The sequence below is a fragment of the Sceloporus occidentalis genome, unplaced genomic scaffold (genome assembly GCF_023333645.1).
Source record: "Sceloporus occidentalis isolate IW3139 unplaced genomic scaffold, rSceOcc1.0.p SCAF_8, whole genome shotgun sequence".
NCBI classification, from domain to species: domain Eukaryota; kingdom Metazoa; phylum Chordata; class Lepidosauria; order Squamata; family Phrynosomatidae; genus Sceloporus; species Sceloporus occidentalis.
The window spans coordinates 892,574-918,320 of record NW_028316988.1 but is presented as its reverse complement, the minus strand read 5'-3'; the positions used below and the strand labels follow the sequence as shown (position 1 = coordinate 918,320).

Below are 25,747 nucleotides of genomic sequence, written 5' to 3'. Positions count from 1 at the left end.
TTGTGGGTCAAGGGGTCGGTCAAAACTGGACAAAGAAACTGCTTCCCAAGCTTCCCTAGGGGAGGTTTAGTTGGTCGGTGCATGACAGATTTCTTGATGCTGTTGTTATTGTGTGACTTCAAGTCAACTCTGGCTTATGGTGACCCCTTCTTAGGGTTTTCTGGGTCAGATTTCTTCCAAGGAAGCTTACCGTTGTCTTCTGAGGCTGAGAGAGTGGGACTTGCCCAAGGCCAACCAAGTGGACACCTCTGGCAACTACTACACCACAAAATGGTTCTTCAGATTTGTTTGGAGGAGGCTTACCATTGTCTTTCACTGAGGCTGAGGGAGTGTGACTCACCAAAGGCCAACCAGTGGACAACCCTTGGCTTCTAGAGTTATGGTCCAACACTTTGACAACTACACTGCACAATGGTTCAGAGGAACAAATCCTTACCATTGCTTACCACTGCCTTCTTCTAAGAGTGGGACTTGCCCAAGGCTACCCAGTGGGCAACCCTGGTCTCCTAGAGTCTTTGTCCAACACTCCAACAACTACATCACACAACGGTTCTTCAGATGTGTCCCGAGGAGGCTTTCCATTGTCTTTCTCTGAAGCTGAGAGAGTGTAACATGCCCAAGTTTATCCAATGGGTTTCCATGACTGAGCGGAGCTTTGAACCCCAATGAGTCCTAGTCCAATGCTCTAACCGCTACACTGAGTCGTAGTTGAATAATAGAAAGAGTTACTTTTAACTCTAGAATAACTACTATGTCTACTATTAGCACAGGAGGCTAGTAACTGCACCTGTACATTTGGAAAGCCTTGACGTTTGCCATGTCAACTTTTGGAAAAAAGCAACTCAAAGCAACTTGGGGGGAAAGCCAGATCTACTACTACTGATGATGATGATGTCTGTGTCTCCAGGAAACTGACAGAAGCCGTGATTTGCCTACTAAAGAAGTTTCAGGATGGAGTTGGGAGAGAAAAATACATTGTGTACCTTTCCCAACACCTCCACACTCTCCTGTCATTAGCCTGAAGAGAGAGAGAGAGAAAGGAGGAAAGAAAAAGAGAGAGAAAGAATGATAGATCATATTTGCCCAGCCATGCCAGAAATCACTATTTTATGGAGCTTGGAATTATTGATCAGCTCAGAAATGGCCAGGGATATACGGCTTCTGTCGGCCGGCAGCCAAGCCGGTGTAGATCTGGGTTTTATGGGGTCTCTGAGCTCAGCAGAAACATTTTCGTACCCCCAAGGCGACCTGACCGAAGGAGAACAATAATCCTGGTTTATTGTGGGCTGAATGGGAAAGGAGTTCAAGATTTCCCCCAAATGCGGGGCTTAGTGAAATCTGGCTGGCCTTAGAGGTGGACATGGTTTTGGACGCAAGCTAAAGGTCTCTCTGGTCCAGGTTTCCATTTGCAGGGAGGCCAAACAACAGCAACCCAATGGTTTTTCTATCAGGATTCAGGACACAATACTCCTGTTACAACAGGGCTTACTGATCTGCTTCCAGGAACAATCCCAAGCACCAGTTTTGATATATAAGGACCTATATTGATCCAGGCGATCTCAAGGATGGTAGGGTCCCATCTGAACCTGACCAAGGTTATGAGATCTGGGGAGGCTTTTCTCTCCATCCCACCACCTTCACAGAAAGATCCATTTTAAAACTACAAATCCCAGGATTCTGTAGGATGGAGGCACAGCGGTCCAAGTGGAATCAAACTGCATTACTTATACAATCCAGATGCGTTTCATTTTCACTAAGCCAACTCAGAGCAAGGGCAAAAGTGTATTAGAGGCTGATTATTAAACTAATGCTCTAGGATAAAGAATACTTTCTCTTTTTATTTTAATCCTTTTTGGGGGGCGGGGTCCTTGCCGCCTTGGAGTTACAGCGGCCATCTTGTCTTTTACGCCATCTTGGCGCAGGTGGCATCAGGCTGCCCCCTATGGTCCAGACGTCCGAAAGCAAAGCCCCAGAGAGTCCGGCCATAGCTCTTTCCCTTTAATACCAGGACAATAAAAAGAAAACAAGAGAGGAAGGAAGGGAATAACAGAAGGGAGGATATTTGGGGAGGGGGGGGGGAGATGGGAAGAGAAAGAGCACGAATGCGAATGTCATCTGCAGCGAGTATGAGTTATTTATAACCATAGCTCCTGAGAAAGGAGAGATATCACCACCGGAGAGAGAGAGAGAGAAAGAGAGAGAGAGAGGGAGAGATGGTAGAAATAATTCTCGAGACAGACGCCTCTGCCTTTGTTGAGAATAACCGCATGACAATTGCATTCAGCTCGCAATTGAAGGGGAGGAAGAGGAGGAGGAGAAAGGGCAGGAGGAGGAGGAAAAAGTCGCAAAATCGTTCCCTTCCGGATTCACGGCACGTGCCTCATACCCTCCAAAGTTTCGCAGGTATCATCAGAGAGTGACCAAGAAGAGGGCAGAAGGTATGGATGAGACAAGGAAGAACAGACAAGCTAGGAAAGGCTGCTGCAGTTTGCTTTTGCCTTAGTCTACAGGGAAGGAATAGATACCCTTCTTTTCTCTTCTCCTGCGGATTTCATTGAATGCAAACTACTTTTGGACAAGATGCTGGGCAGCCTCATACCTTTCTCTCCTCTTTCTCCTTCTGATTTTATTTACTATATGTACTCAAGTATAAGTCTAGAAATTTGGGTCAAAGAATTGACCCCCAAAACATGGGTGGACTTATCTACGGGTCAATGTAAGTCCTTTACTTTAATTCACACACACACACACAATACACTCATCCCTCCATATTTGCAGATTTGATTATTCACGGATTTGGTTAATATGTCCTCTCTAGGGATATCTAGGTTCTCCTCCAGTGCAACTCTATGGTCAGCTTTAACTAAAAGCTGCACTGAAAGACATAGAGATCCCTAGAGAGGACACTCTGCTAGGCCTTTGTGGCTCCTCCAGCGCAAAAGGAAAGCATTGCCCCTTCAAATAAAAAAATCCTCCTCCTCTGCATGAATTTTTCCTTCAGACTCCAAATTTATAGCATTGCAGAGACACCGAGAACCATTCCTACTCTTGCATTTGCTGTGTTTGCATGCGCTTGGTCACTACGCCTGGCCCTTACCTTTGGATGCAAAAGTTCTGTTTCTAAATGCTGAAATTTTACACTACTGCAATGCTGGAAATTTGGGGAAATGATGGGAAATTCAATTGAAGATGCAGAATGCGTCTTTGGTGTGGCAATGTTCTTATATTTTGTTCCCCACCCTATATATGCACTATTGGGGATATCCCACATCAGTTGCACCAAAACAAGATTTCCTATGCATCCACTCTTCCAAGATGCAATTCCACCATATCTCTCTACCATCGACAGTAAAACCCAAAGTGGGGTAGAGGCAGAGAGAGAAAGAAAAAGAAAGATCCCTCTGGACACTTGACTACTCTAGAACATAAAGATTAACAGTCCTTTAATAATGCAGAAAATCCCAGCCAAGTGCAGGACGCCTCTTTCACTCTATTAATATTTCTTCCTTGCTGCCGTGCCGCACCAGATGGCTCTCAGCATTAAAGCCTTTCAAGCCCTGCACATGAATTTGCTGCTGCAAGATCTGGGAAGGTGGGAACCCCAAAAGGAAGGAAGGAAGGAAGGAAGGAAGGAAGGAAGGAAGGACCATCAAGAGGGAGAAAGCGAGGCGCATTGGTCATTATCTGCATTGTACACCAATGTGCATTACATACTAATATCCATTGCACACCAATGCACATCATGCACTGATACACATTGGTCCTGGTGTGCATCAAGCACTGTTGTCGGTGTCCAACAGTTATGTTCACAATTCACTAACAAGGGCCTCATTCCCCCTTGCAAATAAATCGCTTTGCAAACCAAATCGATGGATCGGTTTGGCAGCGGAGTGTGGTTCACACTACATTTGTCCAGATCGCATTTACTTGAGGCAAAATAAAATAAAATAACCCACTTGGGGTTCACATTCACAAATGAACTGATTCAAAATGGACCCGCTCCAGCCAACCAAAGGGCAAATTTAAATCGATTCCAATCTACGTCTGGTTCACACTTGCGCAGAATCAATTTATCCAAAAAGATGTGGGGGGAAATCAGATGTGGGTTAAATGGGTCTAGCGCATGCTCCGCTTCTCCGAATCACTTCACCGATTCGGTTCAAGTGCGAACCACGGTCATTTAGTGGGAATGAGGCCAAGGTTTCTTAGCATCCCTGCTCCTTAGCTAAGTACAGTAGTTCCTCCTTTATTCATGAGGCATATGTTCCCAAAACCCCAGTGGATACCGAAAATCATGGATAGTTTTGAACCCTATACCAGTGATATTTTCCGAGTGCAACTGAACTGAAACCATAGAGAGAGAAAGCGCGGATAAGGGTGAACTGTGTAATGGTTTTGGACTACTGCTGGCCACAAATAACACCTCTCTAGGAAACTCTGGGTCCTCCAGTGCAATTCTGTGGCCAACATCTGGAAGACGTTAACCACAGAGTTGCACAAGAGGATCTACAAATGCTGGCTCTCAAGGGTGGACTACGATACAGGCGAATTTATTTCACCTTGGTGCAAAGGGAAGTAATGGGAGAATTGAGTTCAGGAAGGAAACACATGCGCAGCCTGAATTCCCAAAAGGGACCCAACAAGGTAGCCAAGATGTCAGAAACAAGTCAACCCATCCTTTCAATCTCCTTGCTCCTTGCCTCTCTTTCCTCTTTTTCGCTTTCCGCCCAGTTCCAGAAATGTATCTTGAGAACTATTTTCCTCCTCGTTCCTTTTCATCAAGCTGTCAGCAAGTGACAAAATGCACTTACGCACACCAGAAGGGGAAGAAAGGAAAGAGTAAGAATAAGAGAAAGTGCATCCACCCGAGTCTCCTTCCAGATTTGGAAGATTATTCATCGCAAGCTGGCCTTCTTCCTGGATTGCAACAGAAAAACCGAAAAAATAAATTAAATCAGGCACCCCACAAATGTCAAAGAACTGAATTGCTCCAGTTGGATCTGAGTATGAGGTAGAAAAGAGGGGAAAGAAATATTGCAAAAACGGATGCCTTGGTTTGCACAACTGAAGTCACAGCCCAGTGCACAACGGCTGGGTTTGAATTCTTTCCATTGTGATACACAATTTCGCTTCCACAACCTTGAACCAGATGTGGGCATTGGGCCTAGAGATTTCTACAGAGAACATAGGAATCCAATCCGCGAATAATCGAAGTCGCAAAAGCAAAAGCTGCCAAATGTGGTCAACCATATCCTCCAAAACCTTTCCAAGAACAAAAGCATCTGAGGAAGTAGAAGTCTAGGAAAGCTCATGCCGCCAACTTCTTCCTTTCAGTTAGTCTCAAAGACACACTGATTCTACAGACTAACATGGCTATATCTTCTGAATTCTATCCAGGAACAGCCATTGCTCCTTTCACATTAACCTCCCTGCATAAAATAGCACTCCTGTACCTCTGCTTTTTTTGATGCGAGGCCCAGGAACTGTTTTATGGCGAACCTCTCCAAATGCGTTCCCATTTGCAATGAATGCACTCCAGCTGCATTGGAGCTCAGGGCGGCCCTATCTTCTCAAGCATGGGCCTTAATGAATAATTTATCTGCCGCGTTTCCCTTCAGCGCAGACCTTATCTCGCTCGTTGCCTTTGCACATTCCCGCCGCAAGGCCGATATCTCGCTTTTCCAGAGCTCCACAGCGGAGCAGGTATCTCACCAGCGCCTGCCCCAGATCTCTGGCCGTATGCTCAGATTCTGCTGCAATCCATCAGAGGTCCTGGGGAACGGACAAGAGTCCCAATGCCTTGACAAGGAACAGGGCCGTCCGATCAGATCTCCCGCCTCGAGGGGAGAGAATTAGGAATCGACTTGGCTCCAACTGGGAAGATTCGCACCCGGCCTTCCCTCTCTTTCTGACAAGGGGTGGAGAGAAGAGGACAAATGGCCCCACTTAAATAGCAATTAAGCCCTAATGGCCAGAACGGAGGTCTTTCCTGGCTGGGAAATGAGAACCGCTTGGAATTAAACCGGGGTTATCATCGCAGGCTCAGTGCTGACCTGATTTAACAAGTCATTAACCCTGTTACAACCAAAAAGAGAGAAAGTGAGGGCTCACCTTCTTTTAAGACCACATAGCTTTGAAAACTTCAAGACCGCAATCCTGTTGCATCTTCCCAAGCGGACTTGCAAATGCAAAAATTAGGACTGGACATTTCCATAATGTGACATGACTACATAGCAGATACAGTGTCTGATGAGTATCACACGCCGATGCACACTGTGTACTGATGTGCACGAGTCCAAATGTGCATTGGACACACTTGCTGGTTTCCTGTTGTGCATCTTTGCGATTCTCTAACAGGGTTTCTTTGTCAAATTCGGAGACGTAGCCAGGTTAATCTCCAATGTGAGCATGCAAAGGGACCTTATAGCATGTAGTAGCATGCATGTAGCAGGCAAAGGGATCTTATAACATGTAAAAGGAGCATGCCAAGGGATCTTGTAGCATGTGGGTAGCATAGATGTCGCAGGCAAAGGGATCTTGTAGCATGCAAAATGAGCACGCAAATGGATCTTGAGACTGAGTAAAAAATTTACCAGTAGCATGAGCTTTTGTAGACTTGGTCAACTTCCTCAGCAAAGAAAAGAAACCCTGTTCTTAACAGCTCTTCTCAGGTCTTGCAAACCCAGGGCTGTGGCTTCTCTGATGAAGATAATCCACCTGTAATGCAGTCTTCCTCTTTTCCTGTTGCCTTCCCCTCTACTGAGCTTGATGCTCTTACTCTCACCCGATGGGTTTATCCCAAATAAATGGATTATCCCAAATAAATCCAGCTGGGTGAATGCGTCCCTTTGGTATGCGGGCGGCAGTGCATGAACTGTATGACTGTAACGGCAGATCCCTATTCGATGTCTCCTTGCAAACATTCACCCGGTGCATGCTTTGCATCATTAACATTCTGCAATGCCTCAGACATATGGCCTGCTGCCTACCTTCACCCCCGCTGTGATGCCAACTGGAATGCCATCCGGGAACTTTCTCAGATCAGCGCTTGTAGTTCAAATGCTCGAACAAGCACATTTGGGCTAAAAAGAATAAGAAGAGCTTGGGAGCCTTGGATCAGACCAACTTGGGCATCACTACAAGGATCATATCATAGAGTTGGAAGGGAAGACAAGGGTCATCCAGTCCAACTCACAATAACAGCACTCCTGCAAGAAGCCCATCCAACCTCTGTTTAAAGACCTCCGAAGATGGAGAGGCCCACCAACTTCCAACCCACCATCAAAACATCTCTTAAAGTCCAGAAGTTCTTCCTAACGTTTAGGTGCAATCTCTTTTTGGGGGTAATTGGAATCTATTGGTTCGTGATCTAGTTTCTGGAGCAGCAGAAAGCAAGTTTGCTCCATCTTCTACAGATATTTAAAGATGGCTATTGTGCTATGGCACCGGAGTGCTCTGACGGTGAAAGCCAAATATCTCACAAAACTATGGATCCTCAAATCCCATAGCATTGAGCCATGGCAGCTAAAGTGGTGTCGAACAGCATTATTCTGCAGTGTGGATGCAGCCCTGGACACTGGGCTTCGAATCTGTTTTGCAGCAAATGATTGAGTTTCCACTTAGTCATCACTCCTTGGATTTGGAATAAAAGGAGACTTCCCTGGAGTATTGGGTCCATCTTTCATGCATTTTGGCATCCAAACAGACCAGTGTGGGAATAGGAGAGGGACGTTGCATTTCCTCCATGCGGACGTGGGCATAGGTTGTACGATAGGACCACATTTCTCCCGTCGTTGGTTGGGGGCTTGGGTTAAAAAGCAACAACCCAAGCACCCCATCTTCTGGAGTCTCATGCCTCTTCCATGCTCCAAGCTGCCTTTGGAGATGGGTTGGTATGGTTCAATTAAATCATTAACAAGGGCAGACAGTACCAGGCTGGTAGACCGCCCCGAGGGCACAGCGTCGCATACGTTGCGATGCCAACTCGATTCCCTCGGCTCACGGAGGCTGACATGTATAGTCTGCGGCAGGAATATTCCAAGGGCAGCTCTTTCAAAATGTATGATTTCCTCTGCGTTGTATGCCTGAACCTCGTGCTTCTTCTCTCTCCCTTGAGAATGAGAAGCATCTCTGCCGTCACAACCAAGTCCACCAAGGAAAATTGGATGCCCCAGGACATAGAAAATTTCCGCAGCACTGGATGTTGGCCAGGGAATGGTGTGTAGTGGTTGGAGCATCAGATTTAGGAGATAGTGGTTTAAATGTCTGTTGAGCCATCAAACCCATCGGTTATCCTTGGGCCACTCTCTCTTTTTCTCCGTCATCCTGACCTACCTTCCAAGTTTGTTGTGAAGATAAAGTGGGAAGGAAGAGAGCCATGCAGAATGTATGGAAGATAGGAAGAAGGGCAGGACATTACTGCCAGAGTCTAGTTGGCCAGTAAGTGACCCACTGACCTTTTCCTGACCAGAACTTCCAATTTCCCACCACAATACTTTCTTCATCCTCCTTACAGATCCAGAAGACCCAACAATAAGTCGGGTTTTCCCATCAGTGAAGACACGGCCATACTTATAGTGCTATGATCACACTTTAACTCCTATGGTTCCAACCTCTAGAAACCTTGGCTTCATAGTTTAGGAAGGGATGCTTGGGATTCTCTAAGAGCTAGCTCTAGAGCAGTGTTTCCCAAACTTTGCTCCAGATGTTTCAAACTACAGGTCCCAGCATTCTTGATTGTTGGCCCAACTGGCCAGGTCTTCTGGGAGTTGAAGTCCAAAACCCCCGGAGGTCCAAAGTTTGGGAAACACTGATTTAGAGCATCTATCTGTCACCTCTCCAATGGGACCCCATGCAATGCCAAAATCAAAACATTTGATGCACACAAGGCTTTAAAAACCAATAGAGCTGTTTCATAGGAGGCACCGTTTATATTTTGAAGACTGTGAACATTTTGCAAAGGTAGCCCCACCTGCAGATGTGACCATACTCCAAATAAGATTTAGTCAAAGCATAGAAAAAGCAGTGAAAAGGGACTGCCTGGGAGGATGGCAGACCCTTTGGAGGTCTTTAAACAGACTTTGGGTGGGAGTCTCTCAGGGTGTCTCAGTTGTGTCTTAGTGCATGGACGGGGTTGGAGTAGATGACCCTTGGGGTACCATATGCCTCCATTAGGTACAATTCTGCGCACCTGGGAGGCACGTTCCAATGCCAGCTGTGAAATACCCATTTACAGTCCTCCTCCTCTTTCCTTCCCTCCTCCTTTCCTTCCCTCTGCCCTTGAAGGGACAGTTTATCTTGCTGACCTGAATTCCATTTTCTCAGCAGCAAAAAAAGGCGGCTTCCCTTCCTCTCTTAACAAGGGAGGATGGGGAGAGGAAAAGAGAAGAAAGTGCCAAGGAAGGCTTTCTGTGTGACCCAGCTTCCCCAAGGCACCATGAAGGAGCAAGCAGAGGAAAGAGTCATCTCTGGAAAAGCAGGAAGTCATGGATGAAGAAAGCAAACCAGAAAGCATCTAAGCAGCCTGAAAGCCTTGTTTTGTAGGAACCTTCTCAGCGTCCAAAGAGATGTTGCCCAGATCTCACCCACTATGCCCACCACCCAAAGACACGTTGCTCAAGACTCATCCACTATGTCCAACACCGAAAGAGGTGTCCAAATCTCACTCACTACACCGACCAGCCAAAAAGATGTTGTCCAAATCTCCCTCACTATGCCAGTCACCCAAAGAGATGTTGCCCAAATCTTACCCGCTACACCCACCACCCAAAGAGACATTGCCTAAGGCTCATCCACTATGTCCAAACCTAGAAAGATGTTGCCCAGATCTCACCCACTACGCCAACCACCCAAAGAGATATTGCCCAAATCTCACCCACTATGCCAACTACCCGAAGAGATATTGCCCAGATCTCACCCACTACGCCAACCACCCAAAGAGACATTGCCCAAATCTCACCCACTATGCCAATCACCCAAAGAGATGTTGCTCAAATCTCACTCACTATCTACTAGGACAGTGGTCCTCAACCTTCCTAACACCGTGACCCTTTAATACACTTTCTCATGTTGTAGTGCCGCCCCCCCACCATAAAATTACTTGTGTTTTCCAATGGAAATATGTGTTTTCGGATGGTCTTAGGCGACCCCTGTGAAAGGGTCGTCCGACCCCCAAAGGAGTCACGACCCACAGGAGGAGGAGGAGGAACAAGGAGGAAGAGGAGGAAGGTGAAGAGAGGAAGAGGAAGATGAAGAGGGAGGAAGAGTAGGAACAAGAAGAAATAGGAGGAAGACGAGGAAAGGAAGATGAAGAGGAAGGAGAAACAGGAGGAAGATGAGAAGAGGAAGATGAAGAGGAAGGTGGAGAAATAGGAGGAAGACGAGGAGAGGAAGATGAAGAGGAAGGAGGAAAAACAGGAGGAAGATGAGAAGAGGAAGATGAAGAGGAAGGAGGAAAAATAGGAGGAAGATGAAAAGAGGAAGATGAAGGAGGAGAAATAGGAGGAAGAAGAAGAGGAATGAGGAAAAATAGGAGGAAGATGAGAAGAGGAAGAGGAAGAGGGAGGAGGAAGACAAGGAGAGGAAGAAGAAGAGGAAGGAGGAAAAATAGGAGGAAGATGAGAAGAGGAAGATGAAGAGGAAGGAAGAGAAATAGGAGGAAGACGAGGAGATGAAGAGGAAGGAGGAGGAGAAGGAGGAGGGGGCATGGGAACCTTGCACATCCCCGAATGCTGCGGCCTATGAACCCCCGGGGCACTAATCCATCCTGCCCATAACTCCGTCTGGTGATTGGAGTTTTCACTTGGAAAGTTTACGGCGCTGCCATCCCCATTTTGATGGAATTACAGCCGTGCGGCGCATTCAACCCGGTCTCCATTACTCGGATGGTGATAGAATTTCCTCTCCTCTCCCCTGTTTCCTTGTTATGACATCATTACGGGTTGATAAGGATGTAAACACCTGTTTATTATAAATCCAATTACATCCTTCCTGGATGTATAAATCACACATTTAATTCCACTTCAGAAACATTTTCTGTCCTAAGCGGGGAAAATAACCGCTATTTATTTCCATCATGAATTCTCACTGTGGCATAAATATTTATTAAGCCATGCATGATCAGCCCTCGACTTCTCTTTTTTTACTATCGTGTTAAAATAATAAATAAATAAGCAGGCCTAGCCTAGGGACCCAGCATTGCCTAAACTCTCTTTGAAGTTTAGTTCTGCTTCCAAAAAAAGGGGGGGAGATGAAGAAGAGAAGAAGAGGAAAGGAGGAGGAAAAGGAAGGTGGATTTAAAAATTATTCCTTTCCGACTTGGCAAAACTAAGAACGTTAAAACGTTTATCCCTGTAAGAGTTTGCAAAAACAACACCCAGAAAATCTTATTTCCAACAGAGTCTCCATTCCAGTTTGAGAAGATTTACCTGCATCGTCGGACAGGAGATTGCAAGACTTGAACCCGAGACCTCCGGACATCCCTTCTCAACGTTATTAAGCGTGAGGTGTTGAATATCACCCACAGTTGCTCCAAACACAGCGGCCAAAGAGCAAAGCCTAAAATCCAACAAAGGAGATAAATGGTTAGAAATTCAGTTGTCCAAGCTCTGCGTTGCACAGAAAGCATCGCTCTTGTTCAACTCTGCATTTAACACCTTTCCAAAATCTGCTTTTAACAGAACATGGGAGTTGTAGTGCCACCAAAGAAAGATTTGGAAGCTCTGGTTTCAACAGAAAAGAGTCTATGGCCTCATTCTGGCAACCTTTTAAACCGGATCACAATTCGGTTTGGACCAATTCAAATGACCCTGGTTCCCACTTGAACCGAAACACTGAAGCAATTCAGAGAGGGAGGCCATGCGCTAGACCCATTTAACCCACATCTTTTTGATGCTGATTTTTTTCTGTGTTTTTTTGGATAAATCAATTCCGCACAAGTGTAAACCAGATGCGGATCGGAATCGATTTAAATTTGCCCTTCGGCCGACTGGAGCGGGTACATTTTGAACTGATTCATGCATGGATATGACCCACAAGTGGGTTATTTTAGAGGGAAATAATGTGGTCAGGGCAAATGTACTAAAGTCACCCAGTGGGTTTCCATGGCCAAGCAAGGAATCGAGCCCTGCTCTCCAGAGTCCTAGTCCTTAGTGATCTTCTTCAATCAAGGTGAATTCCGTCCCAAAGAGGTTCTCTTTCCAGAGATACTGAAAATGAGAGCAGCTCAGGTGGCATTAATTGATGGGGAGGAGGCCATGCGTTGTCCTCACCCAGCCATTTCTCTTTTTGCACTCACAACCCTCATGGTATTATATTGCATCCCCTGCTCTATTATTCTCTGCTTTGCGGTGACCTGACAGTGAAGCTCTTTTGTGGAGAGCCTCCAAGGGCCACAGGGTCAGATTATGCGCTCTCTGAAATGTTGAGGCTTCCATTTATTAAAAAAATTGCAAAATGGCAAAGATTTCTTTTTGAAAAAAATGTGCATTTCAGGACTTGACTTTCTCCTTCTTCCCTCTTTCCCCATTCTCCTGCATCGCTCATTTTCCTTCCTTCCTTCCTTCCTTCCTTCCTTCCTTCCTCCTTCCTCCTTCCCCCTTTTTCTCCTACTATCCTAATCTTCCTTCCTTCCTTCCTTCCTTCCTTCCTTCCTTCCTTCCTTCCTTCCTCTTTTCCTTTCTCCTGCTTCCCTCATTCTCCTCCCTCCCTTCCTACTCTTTCCCCTTTCCTGCTTCCCTCATCTTCCTTCCTTCCTTCCTTCCTTCCTTCCTTCCTTCCTTCCTTCCTTTTTCCCTTCCTCATGCTTCCCTTCAGACTGCCACCCCTGTCTATTCTTTCTCCCTCTGCTTCTCTCTAAAACAATTCCCTTCCTTCTCCTTTCATTTCCTTTCATTGGCTCCGCATGGATCCGCACCTCTCTGAGTTGTGGCGGACATATTGCAGAGACAGGCTCCCATCCTGCACCAGTGCGTAACCAGCAGCCCCAGTTGCCCCAGGCTGGGATTGTACTGATGCACTCCAGCCGGCGGCCTCCTTTTGACACCAACATCTGCCTCCCTGACAAAGGCAATGAGGGAGATTAGGAGTCAGAGCCATTGGTTTTGGCAGGACTCTCTCTTCCTCCCCTCTGGTACCCAGTGTGCCCACATCATTGCATGCTCAACCATCTCAAGGTGGTTGTTTGTCTCTCCATCATCTACCCATTTCCATTGGACACTTTCCAATTGCCCCCCTTGTATGGTTTTCTAAGTACATCACAACCACTGTGAGCAATTTAAGTGGGTCTGGGGACTCCTTCTGGTCCCCCAGCATTCTGGATTTGAGAGCTATAGTTTCTATAGGAGTCCTGAGAAATAGACCCTGAGCTTCCCCTAAAAGCCAAGCTGACTAAACTGAGACTGTTGTACTTTGGACACAAGACGAGATGACATTGGAAAAGAGAATAGTGTTGGAATAAAGTGGAAGCCAGTCTGAAAAGGAGAAGACCACGTTCCTTGTGGATTGAGTCCATCAAGGAAGACAGAGAAGCCTTCAGTTTGCAGGAGGAGGAGAAGGAAAATGGCAGCATCCCCCAATGCATCACCCTAATCCCCATTATGTCCCTTTGGCCAATCTCCCTTTGCATTGCACTATGTATCTGCTGCTTTTCCTCCATTTTCCCAACCTCTTGCTGCCTGTCTCTGCTATTCCAGTTGTCAAGAACGCAGGGCCTCTAATTTGAAGGAGGAGTTTAGCTTTGCAAGTTCTGAGGGTTTATAAAAACGCTGGCAGATTTGGAAACAGCATGCTAATATGCTCCATTTAGAAAAGCAAACAAACAGAACCAGGACGCAGAGGCGTCACGCGTTGAGGAGGAAGGCAAACCATCATCCCCAAACGCCAGCCGAGGCTGGGAGAGCGGTGATCTCCAAGGTCCTTCCTTCCCTCTGTTTGGAGGTTGTCCATTTGCTCAGAACAAAAGACCTTTCTTCTCCAAAACAACTTTAGATGTGTGAGAGAAAAAGGGAGAATTTAGAAAGACGGAGCAAGCACAAAAAGTTCTCAGGTTTGATGAATGGCGCGCCGACATTATATACATATATGAATGAGCCACGGAAAAAACACTGGAGGACAAACTCAAAGCAAAGAGACTTCGAGATGAAATAGTCTTTATTATCAAAGAGATGTCTTAATTCCTCTGAGTTTTGGCTCAGGCAACTGTTCCTTTGCCGACTCTCATCTGACTGTTCCTACCTTCCCTCCGCTATTAACTGGGCAAAAAAGCAAACCTCTTTCTTTTGATACTTTGTCCTACCGCAGTGTCCCATTTCAAGGCCCAGATTCAGGGTTCCTTGGGCTGTAAGTCTGGAAGGAAGGAATGAACGAAGGAAAGAAGGAAGTGCAAGCTTGCAAGAGAAGGAAGGAAGGACGGGAAAGACAAGGAAGGAAGGAAGGAAGGAAGGAAGGAAGGAAGGAAGGAAGGAAGGGCAAGCTTGCAAGAGAAGGAAGGAAGGACGGGAAAGACAAGGAAGGAAGGAAGGAAGGAAGGAAGGAAGGAAGGAAGGAAGGAAGGGCAAGCTTGCAAGAGAAGGAAGGAAGGATTGGAAAGACAAAGGAAGGAAGGAGGGAGGGAGGGAGGGAGGGAGGGAGGGAGGGAGGGAGGGAGGGAGGATTGAAAAGACAAAGGAGGGAGGGAGGGAGGGAGGGAGGGAGGGAGGAAGGATTGAAAAGACAAAGGAGGGAGGGAGGGAGGGAGGGAGGGCAAGCTTGCAAGAGAAGGAAGGAAGGAAGGAAGGAAGGAAGGAAGGAAGGAAGGAAGGAATAGTAAGAGATAGGAAGAGGAAGGAAGGCCAAAGGTCACCCAGCAGAGAATTAAACACTGGTCTCCAAAGTCCAAGTCCAATGCTCAAACCACTATGCCATGCTAGCTTGCCAACCATTATATTTGTTTTCATTTGAGTCCTGGTTTTGGGGCAAAGGTGGGGTACAAATGAAGATCTCCTTCTCCTCCTGGCTAAAAGATATTGCTTTTAATTTTCCAAGGACTGGTCCCAAAAGGTCTTGCTTTTGCCCAGAGCCCAGACTGCGCCAAGCGTCTCCAAGTGCTAACCTTTCCATAACATCGAAGGACAGATGCCAAGGGTGCCAAATCCCTTCTCGCTCCCTTGCAAAGCGTCCTTTCCCTGCAACATCTGGGAGAATTGCAACCCCAGCTGTTTCCTCCCAAGGCCGGGTGCGGGACTTGTTTGAGCAAAACGGCTCCAAATCCCCCAACGGTAGCATAATGCAAACAAACCCGGAGGGATCCAGAGGGGAAAGGAATGTAGCAGAAATCCGGCTTATTGCCATCCGTTCGGAGGCACAAATCCTTGGGAGATGAAAGAGGGACCGACGTTGCAAAGATTGCATTTGCAAATGGATTCGTGCTGCGAGGAAACACCAAAAAATGGTCAACTTGGAAGGAGGAACCAGGGAAATGATATCTCAGGGAAGGGATGGATTTCTTCCATGAAGTCATGCCCAGGAATTGACCTTTCCAAACAGCGCATAGTGGGAATTGTGTTGGACTGCAACTCCCAGCATCATTAGCCAACATAGTCAATGATGAGGAGGTATAAGTCATCAAGCTGTAGGACTTCAAGGGAATGATGTTCCGCGTATTTGTCCAATGGACCTTATTACATGGGGAGAATTGGAAGGTTAACCAAAGATTAAACTGGGGTCATCCAAGGTATTTCACGTAATTTCGCAACAGATTTTCAAACGACGTTGTATGCAAACAGAAGGCAATCCAAACGCAATCGTGAGACATCCCAAGAATAGTGGAATTTGGAAAACATATCCAATTTAGAAATCTATTCCCACTGCAAATCCGCAGTCAATCCGTATTTGTGCTAGTATGAAATGCATCTCCAGTTCAGCCATGGGATTAGTCGGCCATGGGATCCCGTCCTCCCTGCGCATGCGCAAAGACGCTAATTCCAAAATCAAGAAGACTCATGTGACGAGTTCATTCGCATTTGAACTGCTTTCTCTTTCGGACGGATGCTGTGTTTGTCTGTGCGTGTGATCGGTTACAACGCCATTTCTTGCATTTGCGGATTGCCCCCTTTCTTCTTCTTCTTCTTTCGGGGCAGTGATACATTCCTCCGTGTGAAAAGGTTTTTGCAAAGGGTTAAACTGGTTTCTCCGCGGAAGCCCAGGCATGGCCAAGCTTGCTAAAAGAGAAAAGGGACCTTTGCTTCCCCAGGTTTCTTGGTCTGCTAACAGATAAATGGGGGTGAAATTGCAGAAGGAGGCAAAAGGAGCAGGAGTTATTTGAAAGCGATTATCTGGGATAACAGTAATTATGGGCCAAGAACAGAGAAGGTCAAAGAGCCTCACTCAGCCGCCTGTTCATGCAAACCCAGAACAAGGCAAGGCTGGGAAAAGGCAGGCGCCGGCCGTCGAGGGATCATCCCCAGGCAGCAAATGTTTCTCTTGCAACACTAGACTCCAAAGAAAGAGATTACAACTGCTTTGGTTGCCCTGGGGTTCGATCCCATCATCCCCAGGCAGAGTCAGAGGGAGGCATACCAGTGCAAAGACTATCTGCAAATTTAGAGAGAAGGGGCCAGTTGGGACAAGACTGCAGGATTTACAAATGGGACCACAACTCCCAGAATCCCCCATTTTGGACCACAGCTCCCCAAATGCTGACGTTTCACCAGCATCTGTGGCTGCGGATAGTCCGAAACACCCACAAAAAGACTACTTTCAACTGTTCTTTCCATTCCCTGCTCTGGGCATCAGGAAACCCAACCAAGGGGGCTTCTCGGTGCAGCTGTGTTATTCGAAAGCCCTTCATCCCCTCGCTCTGGCTGGCATCCCAGCCTCTCCTCCGTGAATATTCATTATCAGGGACTTGTCATGTTTTCCGCTCTCCTTGCAGCCTCAAAACGATTTATTAATTATCGCCTTCCTGACAGATTCAAGGCTCAGCCGGCAGGCTTGCAAATCCCTCGGGGAAAACCCAGGCAGAGAAACCCCAAACATTTGCAGGATTTCTCCTCCTCCTTGGAAGGAAAGATTGTTTTGGACGTCCACCATCAGCACTTCCATTTAAACCTAGAATCACAGATCTCCCAGGGTCATCTATTCCAACCCAAACTCAATGGAAGAAACCCATGCTAAATGACCATCCAACCTCTTTTTAAAATGGTTTCTGGAGTACTTGCTCAAGCTCCAAAACTATATGTTTATTTAACTCATTTGTTGTTGTGTGCCTTCAAGTCATTCCCGACTTATGGAGACCCTAAAGGGAACCGTTCATGGGGTTTTCTTGGAAAGTTTCCTCGGAGGGGGTTTGCCATGGCTTTCCTTTGCGGCTCGGAGAGTGTGATTCACCCAAAGTGGGTTTCCATGGCCAAACTGGGATTCGAACCCTTGTCTCCGGAGTCGTAGTCCAATGTTCAAACCTCTCCAACACAACTCTAAATATACAGTCGTCCCTCCTAACTTGCGCCCTCCAATATCCACAGAGGAGCAACCTCTGTTATTTCCAATGGCACATGCACCCAGGGCACATGCACAGGCAGCGTCCCATTCAGTCTTACGAGGGTTGAATATGCGCGAGCCTCTGCTTGCGCAGGGGGGTTTGGAACGGATGACCTGCGAAAACGGAGGGCCAACCGTACATATATATATAAATACATATATATTTATTACAATGCTAAATATTCACATGTATTTATTACAACAAAAGAGGGGAGAACAGAGAGGAAGAATACTACAGTCTATGCGCCACAGTGGCATAATCCCACAAATTGAGACACGCGCCAAACATCGCACAACTCTGAACGTCCAAAGAGCCAGGCTCTGAAGAAAAGGTATATGTCTGACTTTAATCTGGTGTAAACATTAAAAAATGGATTTATCCCAAATTCCCTTTGTACTTTCATTGGGCTTCTAGGAGTGGAACCAAATCGATTCAGATATATCCGTTTTCCCTTGATCTCTCATGAAAGCCTTAATTTTCTAGTTAATTCTTTTTCCAGGGTGAGATCCTCAAGACTTTCCGTGTTCGACGCAGGCCTAATCTGCGCATTGCGAAGCATGAAAGGGGTGTGTTTGGACTGCCACTCCCATCATCCACAGAAAGACCAACATAGTCAATGGCCAGGGATGATGGGAACGACAGTTGCTTGAACCAAACCCATAAAATGGCTGCAACTGCATTGCAGAATTAATGCAGAATCAATGCAATTTATGACACTGTTTTCACAATGTTATGGGATTGTGGGATGTGTAGTTTGTTGTGGCACCAGAGCTCACTGATAGAGAAGGCTAAATCTCCCACAAGACTACAAATCCCAGAATCCCATGGCAGTTAAAGGAGCATCAAATTGCATAGATTCTGCAGTGCAGATGCAGCCCTAGTTTGCATCCGAATCGAAATATTTGGGGTCTCCGTCCTTCCTCCTCCTTTTCCTACCGATTGCGCATCCCATCCAAACGCACGCCATATTTCAGGAATTGATTTTTCAAGCCATTTCCGCAGAGCCTTCTTTAGGAGTTACCGTCAAAAACGCTAAAGTGCTTTAGGAAGATTGCATTAGCGGAGCATTAGGATCACTTTTGTTTCGGGGCAAACCTTTCTCTATTCCTCTCTCGATCTCTATTGAATCTGTGTCCCGGAAACCAAAGGCTGTGTTTACTGGCAGCAGCCATCTTCACTAGTTCTGGGATAAAACATACAGATCACCAAGAAGAGATATATTTCATTTTGGAAACATTCTGGGTTGATTAAACTGACCTGAGAAGCAGGGATGAAAAGCCCTTGGTAATGTCAGGAGTGCATAGGAAATACTTTGAGGTGAAGATAATGTCATGTTTCCTCCTTGAATCCCTGTATTGGAATATAAGAATATAATATAATATAATATAATATAATATAATATAATATAATAATGTGGATTTGGGAAGACCAAAAATGCACGCAATTGTTTATCACTTAAATTAAAGCCAGTTGGTTGAAACCAGAATATAGTGGGAACTCCATATTCACTGGGGTTAGGGACCCCATGAAAGTGAACAAGACATAAATTAAATCAAAAAGCCTTATTTTTTTACCTGAAAGAACACCTCTCTAGAAAATTCTAGGTCCTCCAATGCAACTCTATGGTCAACATTCACCCTAAGCTGACCATAGAGAGCTACAAATGCCTAGAGAGGTGTTTTCTCTAGTAGGCCCTGCTTCCTCCAATGCAACTCTATGGACAACATCTGCCACAGAATGCTGAGGGACCTGCAAAGGGCTAGAGGAGTCTTTTCTCTAGGACCTCCTAGGTCCTCCAGTGCAACTCTATGCTCAGCTTCTGGCAGAGTGGCATTGGAGGAAATAGAGATTCCTGGAGAGGACATACTCATCAAAACTGCAAATCATCAAATCTCTCGCACCTTCTAGGTCCTCCAGCACAACTCTATGGCCAACCTTTGGCAGAGTTGCGCTGGAGGACCTAGAGATTCCTATTCTTCGCCCCCTTGAGTCCTATACTGGGAGAATGTGGGATATAATAATAATGATGATGATGAACGTATTAATCAAATCTGGGAATAATCAAACCTGAAAAATGCAAAGGGATGGCTGTAGTGTTACGTCCTTTTACGGCTGCATCCGCACTGCAGAAATAATCCAGTTTAGCACCTCTTTAACTGCCTATGGGATTCTGGGAGTCGTGGTTCATGGCACCAGAGCTCTCTCCGACAGAGAAGGCTAAATGGACTTTATCACACAGTGACCTCTGTGCTGTCATCCCAAAAATGGTTCAAGTGGAGTCACTCCAGAAAAGCAAGCCCCTTTGCTCATGGTCATCCCACGCAAGAGCACAACAAGGGCTTAAGGGCACAGCATTTGGGGTTAGATTTGGATTTGGCTATCAGATGGTGAGGACCAATCCCCATTGCTGGCTTAGAAATGTCTGTTCCACAAGTGCCTTTCCCAAAGGCTGCAGGGAGGGAGGGAAGCCTCTTTGCCCCAAAGCCCCAAAAGCCGTCTCTGAGGAAGGCAGACAAACTCCGTCAAACCACAGAGACACACACATACACACAAGAGTCACATTAATTAGGGTTGCCATAATTGTCCACTAAAACCTGGCACACAATGTAGGACAAAATCTAGACCAAACTGTAGGACAACTGCAGGGAAAAAACTCAGCCCAAAATGTGGGACCTTTAAGGTCCTTCACTTTTCTTAAAGGTCCTACATTTTGGGCTGAGTTTTGTCCTGCAGTTGTCCTACACTTTGGTCTAGATTTTGTCCTACATTTTGTCCCAGGTTTTAGTGGACAATTATGGCAACCCATTTCCTCTGAGGCTGAGAGAGTGTGACTTTCTCAAGGTCACTCAGTGGGTTTCATGAGCAAGAAGCGTCCCTGTCTGTCATCCATCCATCCATCTGTCAGTCAGTCTGTCTGTCTATCATCCATCTTTCTCTGTGTGTGTGTGTCATCTATCTATCTATCTAATCTATCTAATCTATCTATCTATCTATCTATCTAATCTATCTATCTATCTATCTATCTATCTATCTATCTATCTAATCTATCTAATCTATCTATCTAATCTATCTAATCTATTTTATCTATCTATCTATCTATCTATCTAATCTAATCTAATCTATCTATCTACCTATCTATCTATCTATCTATCTATCTACCTATCTATCTATCTATCTACCTACCTATCCACTAACCTCTCTTTCTCTGTCAGAGAGAGAGGGTCCATAAACTTTCCTGCTTTAGGGTGAGCCTCCCAGATGTCCTCAGGGACACAGGGGGGTTCCTGACTAAGTGCCACCATTTTGAGAGGCTAAGAGCCCCCCCAGCACAGAAAGAGGGTCGAGCGTTTGCCTCAGGAAAGGAAAAGAGGAGGGGAGGGAGGGACTGAGGGGGCTACTCATGGCCATTGCCAAGGCTTCCTCAGAGGTCCATTCAGGGAAAGGAGAGGCGGGAGAGCCGTCTTTTGGCGGGAAGGGAAAACAAAACAAGCCATGGTCCCTTTGAGGGGTTTCCCGCCTCTTCCTCCGCTCTCTGAGGGGAAACCTGCGCATGGAAGACAGAGGGGCATTTAGGGAGAGGGAGAGCGCCAAAAGCCCTTATCAGATGAGTCTGGAACTGGGGGTCTTCAGCACTGGGCGGTTCGAATTCACGTTATTTCGCACAATACCATCATACCAGCATTCGAATGGCCCAATCCGAACTCACGTGAATGCGCGAGATGCCGAACTGAATGCGTACTGGCTCCTCTTTTTGGAGCGTGTTGGCCAGTGCGCTGATAAGGGGATTGGCAATATCCTGGATTGGGGCTCTGTTCGATCTCAGTGCGAATGGCTCTGGTGTGACTACCCAATCCTGAATTCCATCGCAAGACCCCCAGATTCCAATTTTAACTTCCGGTGGGTCTTTCCTCTTGCCGGTTCCAGGGAAGCGGGGGGGGGGGGCGGTTCCAGCGGCCTCCTCCTCCTCCTCCCGGCTTGGGAGCCAGCATAAGCTGCATCCCAAGAAGGGAAGAGGCGCGGGGGGCCGCTGGAATCGTGGTTCCGGCAGCCTCCTCCTCCTCCTCCCGGCTTGGGAGCCAGCATAGGCTGCATCCCAAGAAGGGAAGAGGCGCGGGGGCCGCTGGAACGGCGGCGATCGCCGCGATTCTAGCGGCCCCGCGCCTGTTCCCTTCTTGGGATGCAGCTTATGCTGGCTCCCAAGCCGGGAGGAGGAGGAGGAAAAAAGCATCCCCATTTACTTAGATGGCCATCCAGCCTCTTTGACAGCCGCTGGAACTGGTCCTCCCCCCCCCCCCCAGAATACATATTCACACACTCACACACACACACGTACAACCGGGCATTGCTAATTTGTTGCAAGGGAAGGTCATGGTAACGTTAAAACCAAGCAGGAATGTAGAGAGGAAACAGAGAGGAATGTAGAGAGGGCACGTTGTATCGCGATTGTTAATGTGCATGAGCTGGCTCTCCAGCTGTTTACCGGGCTGTCATGACGTGACCTCCCCTTTCACCCCGGAAGCGTTTAAGGTCGCAACCCATGCAGGGCACCACTGAGCATGTGCGAGGGGGCCGATACGAATCGGCCAATCCTCATGTTGAGCACCGGTGTGACAAAACATTCTGCACTGAATGCACTTCGCGCGAATGCGTATTGGCCAATTTGAATCATGCCAATTCGGAGGGGCTCCCAGGTATGATGGTATTGTGCGAAATAACGTGAATTCGAACCGCCCAGTGCTGAAGACCCCCAGTTCCAGACTCATCTGATAAGGGCTAAAGAGAGAGAAAGCGCACTCGCCCCTCGACTACTTCAGTCCACTTCCTCAGATGCATTTAGATCCAATAATCATAATCATAATCATAATCATAATATGTGGAGAGATCTTGTAGCACTTTTGAGACTCACCAAAAGAAAGAAAATGGCAGCATGAGCTTTCCTAGACTTCAGCCCACTTCCTCAGATGCATTTGTGGCTTGCCAAATATGGCTTTGTATGGTCTAGTTGAGACTCGAACCCTGGACTCCAGAGTCAGAGTAGTCTAGTGCTCAAACCACTATGGAGTAGGAGGATTAAATAGGGCAGCTGTGGGCCATTTGTGGCCCCGGGTCATTGTTTTGTGGCCCTCCTATGTGTCCTCCTCAGTTCCAAAATTACTATTATTATTATTATTATGTTATAAAAGGAGGAGAAGGGTTTCCTGGGAGCCTCTGTGGTTGATAGCACACCATACACTGAAATGAGGAAGGGGTCTTTGGCTAAGAGAGAGGAGAGATGGAGCGAAAGACACTGCACATGCTCAGGCACCCACTGCTTCTAAGACTGAGCATTGAAATGCTGAGGTTCAGAGGCTAATGGCGGCCTTCCCTTCATCATAAGCAAGGTCCCTTCCAGAAAGAAAATAGAGTGGGTTTAACTCATGGATAGAGGCCCCACTGGGTCACACTCTCTCAGCCCCAGAGAAAACCCCTCTGGAAGAATGTGCCAGGAAAACCCCATGATAGTTTTGCCTTAGGGTTGCCATAAGTCAACATGCAAGTAGCATCAACAAAAGAGGTCCAAGGATGCATCCGCACTGCAGAAATAATGCAGTTTGACAACACTTTAACTGCCCTGGCTCCATGCAATGGGATCCTGGGATTTGTAGTTTTGAGGAGCTGTCTAGCCATCTCTGCCGATGAGTCCTTCCTCTGAAGGTGTTCACATCAGATAAATTCAGGTCGATAAAGCAAAGTGCAGCTGTTCAAGCAGTGAGTGGCAGCACTCTGTTCACGCTCAGAGGCACTCAGAGGAGGCACAAGAAGGCAAAGGCTAAGGAGGAGGGCACAAAAGGAGCTACTTGAGGATGAGCATAAGAAACATAAATGTATTTAATGGCTGGCCTTGGGTCCCATCTCCAAGATATATATAAATACACCAAACTCTGAAAAACCCCAAAATCCAAAATACATCTAGTCCTCAGCATTTTGGAAAAGGGAGACTCAACCTGTAGTTGATAAGAGATGATGATGATTATGATGATGATGATGATGATGATGATGATGATGATGATGAATATTTTACTCTATTGTATATGGATGTAACTGCTGAAAGGAAAGTCATGTCACCTTTTCTTTCTTCTTTATTTCCTTTTAGAGCCTTCCTTCTTTCCTTTTCCCTTCCTTCCTTTTTCTACCTTCCTTCCTTTTTCTTCCTTCTTTCTTTCCTTTCCCTTCCTTCCTTCCTTCCTTTCTCCCTCTCTATCCTTCTTCCTTCTAGGCCTTCTCCCAGGAGAAAGCAGCAAAGAGGAGGGAAGCCAGGGCAGTGTTAACAGATGACTTTGCTTGCAAAGGAGGACTTTGACACTCGATTTCCCCAAAGTGACCTCTGCAAAGGGACCCCCGCCAGTTGAGTAATAGTTCGACATTCGGCGCTGCGGGTTCCCTCCAACAAACGCCTCGACGTCCCCATTAAAACCAGGCCGCCTCTGGCTTTGCGCCGCTTTGCTCCTCCAGCCGCGGTTGCCTCATCCCAGCACTTCACTAATTCTGCGGAAGACAATTAACGGCGTCCCTTTGGCCTTTGCAAGAGTGGAATTAAAACATTAGCAAACCTATTTGGAACAGAGATTCCTGGGAAGGCCTCTGAGGTTGTTTCAGTCCTTAATGGCCGCATGCTGCACTGCAGAGACAATCCAGTTTGACACCACTTTAGTGTGGCTCAGTGGTATGAAATACTGGGATCTGTAGTTTGTTTGCAATCAGACAGAGAAGGTAAAATATCTAAAACAAATCCCAGATTTCCATAGCATGGGGCCATGGCAATTAAAGCGGAGTCAAAACTGCATTAGTTCTGCAGTGCAGACCCAGCCGTGGTCATTGCTTTGACCTAACTGCTCTGTTCGCATCCTTCTGTGCAACTCTGCATATGTTCAGAGGCACTCTTCTCTGGAAACAGCTGCTGGAAGTGACCCTCCCAATCTTAACCCCAACCCTGAGCTTTGCTTAGGAGGCCCATAAATGCCACTTTTTAACAAGCCCACGGAGATTAACTAGTTCCCATAAGAGAATTTAATGACCCTCTTATGTGACACTAACTGGGCACTGGCGGGGGGTTTCTCCCCACCTGAAAAGTAAGTGTATTCATAAAGGCAGAGAAAGAATTATCAGCCACAATTAAAATTAATCACATTTCCTTCTCCTTAATTAAATTATTCTGCAAAGCGGGCCGGGAGGAGGCCGGTGGGTTTGGAGGGACTGGAGCAACTTGGGGAGAGGAAGGAAGGAAGGAAAGAAGGAACACAAGGTTTCAGGAGAAGAAAAAAAGGAAGGAAGGAAGGAAGGAAGGAAGGAAGGAAGGAAGGAAGGAAGGAAGGAAGGAAGGAACACAAGGTTTCAGGAGAAGAAAAAAAGGAAGGAAGGAAGGAAGGAAGGAAGGAAGGAAGGAAGGAAGGAAGGAAGGAAGGGCAAAGCTTTCAGAAAAAGGAAGGAAGAGCAAAGCTTTCAGAAAAAGGAAGGAAGGTTCCAAATGGAGTTTGGGCTCCGATCGTAAAGCCATAACCCAGAGATGGAGAACCTTTTAGAGACCAAGTGCCCAATCTACAACCCAAAACCCACTTATTTATCGCAAAGTGCCATGTCCCTCTGGATTTCTAGTGACAAACTGTAGTGAACTCTGTGTTGGGACGATGGTGCATGTGCCCACAGAGAGGGCTCCGAGTGCCACCTCTGGCACGCGTGCCATAGGTTCGCCATCATTGCAAGCACTGGATTCAATAACCATTGAGGGGCAATTTCTAAAAGAGAGTGCAATTATCTTTCCAGCAAGGAAGGGACAGAGACAGAAAGGGAAGGTTTTTCCTGGACGAAGGGCACACTCTCTCGCAGACGCAACCCCTGGCGCTGGCGCTGGGCTGACGTTCTCTCCGCTTTCCTTGGGGAGGGCAGGGGACGCGGGAGACATGCGCCGTTATCTTGAGGACTTCTTGAAAGCCCCGTAATTGCCTGGCACCGGGCATCCGATTGCACGGGTTGCAATAACCAACGTTAAGGATTTAAAAGATGCAATTTGCATTACGGAATTACAAGCCGCTTGACGGATTTTAAAAATATAGTTGTTTTATGAAAACACAAATGAGCCTGGACCCCCCTCAGGACTGTTTGTGTTCCTCAAGTGGAATAATCATCTCAAACAGATACGTTCCTCCCAACCAATTTTGGAGGCCATCTTGTGTGCAGTGTCTTCCTTTTCCTCCT

At 46.7% G+C, this 25,747-nt stretch overlaps 1 long non-coding RNA gene across 1 annotated transcript in view; it reads right to left on the bottom strand.

Annotated features, from left to right (window-relative positions):
- LOC149307607 (uncharacterized) overlaps nucleotides 1-22,503 on the bottom strand; it is a 59,149-nt gene extending 36,646 nt beyond the window's left edge. The window contains exons 1-3 of the long non-coding RNA XR_016282082.1: nucleotides 22,422-22,503; nucleotides 18,773-18,865; nucleotides 11,427-11,556 (exon numbers count right to left, since the gene is read on the bottom strand). This is a non-coding gene — a long non-coding RNA (uncharacterized LOC149307607). The remainder of the gene's footprint in view (nucleotides 1-11,426; nucleotides 11,557-18,772; nucleotides 18,866-22,421) is intronic.
- Between the last annotated feature and the right edge of the window lie 3,244 nt (nucleotides 22,504-25,747).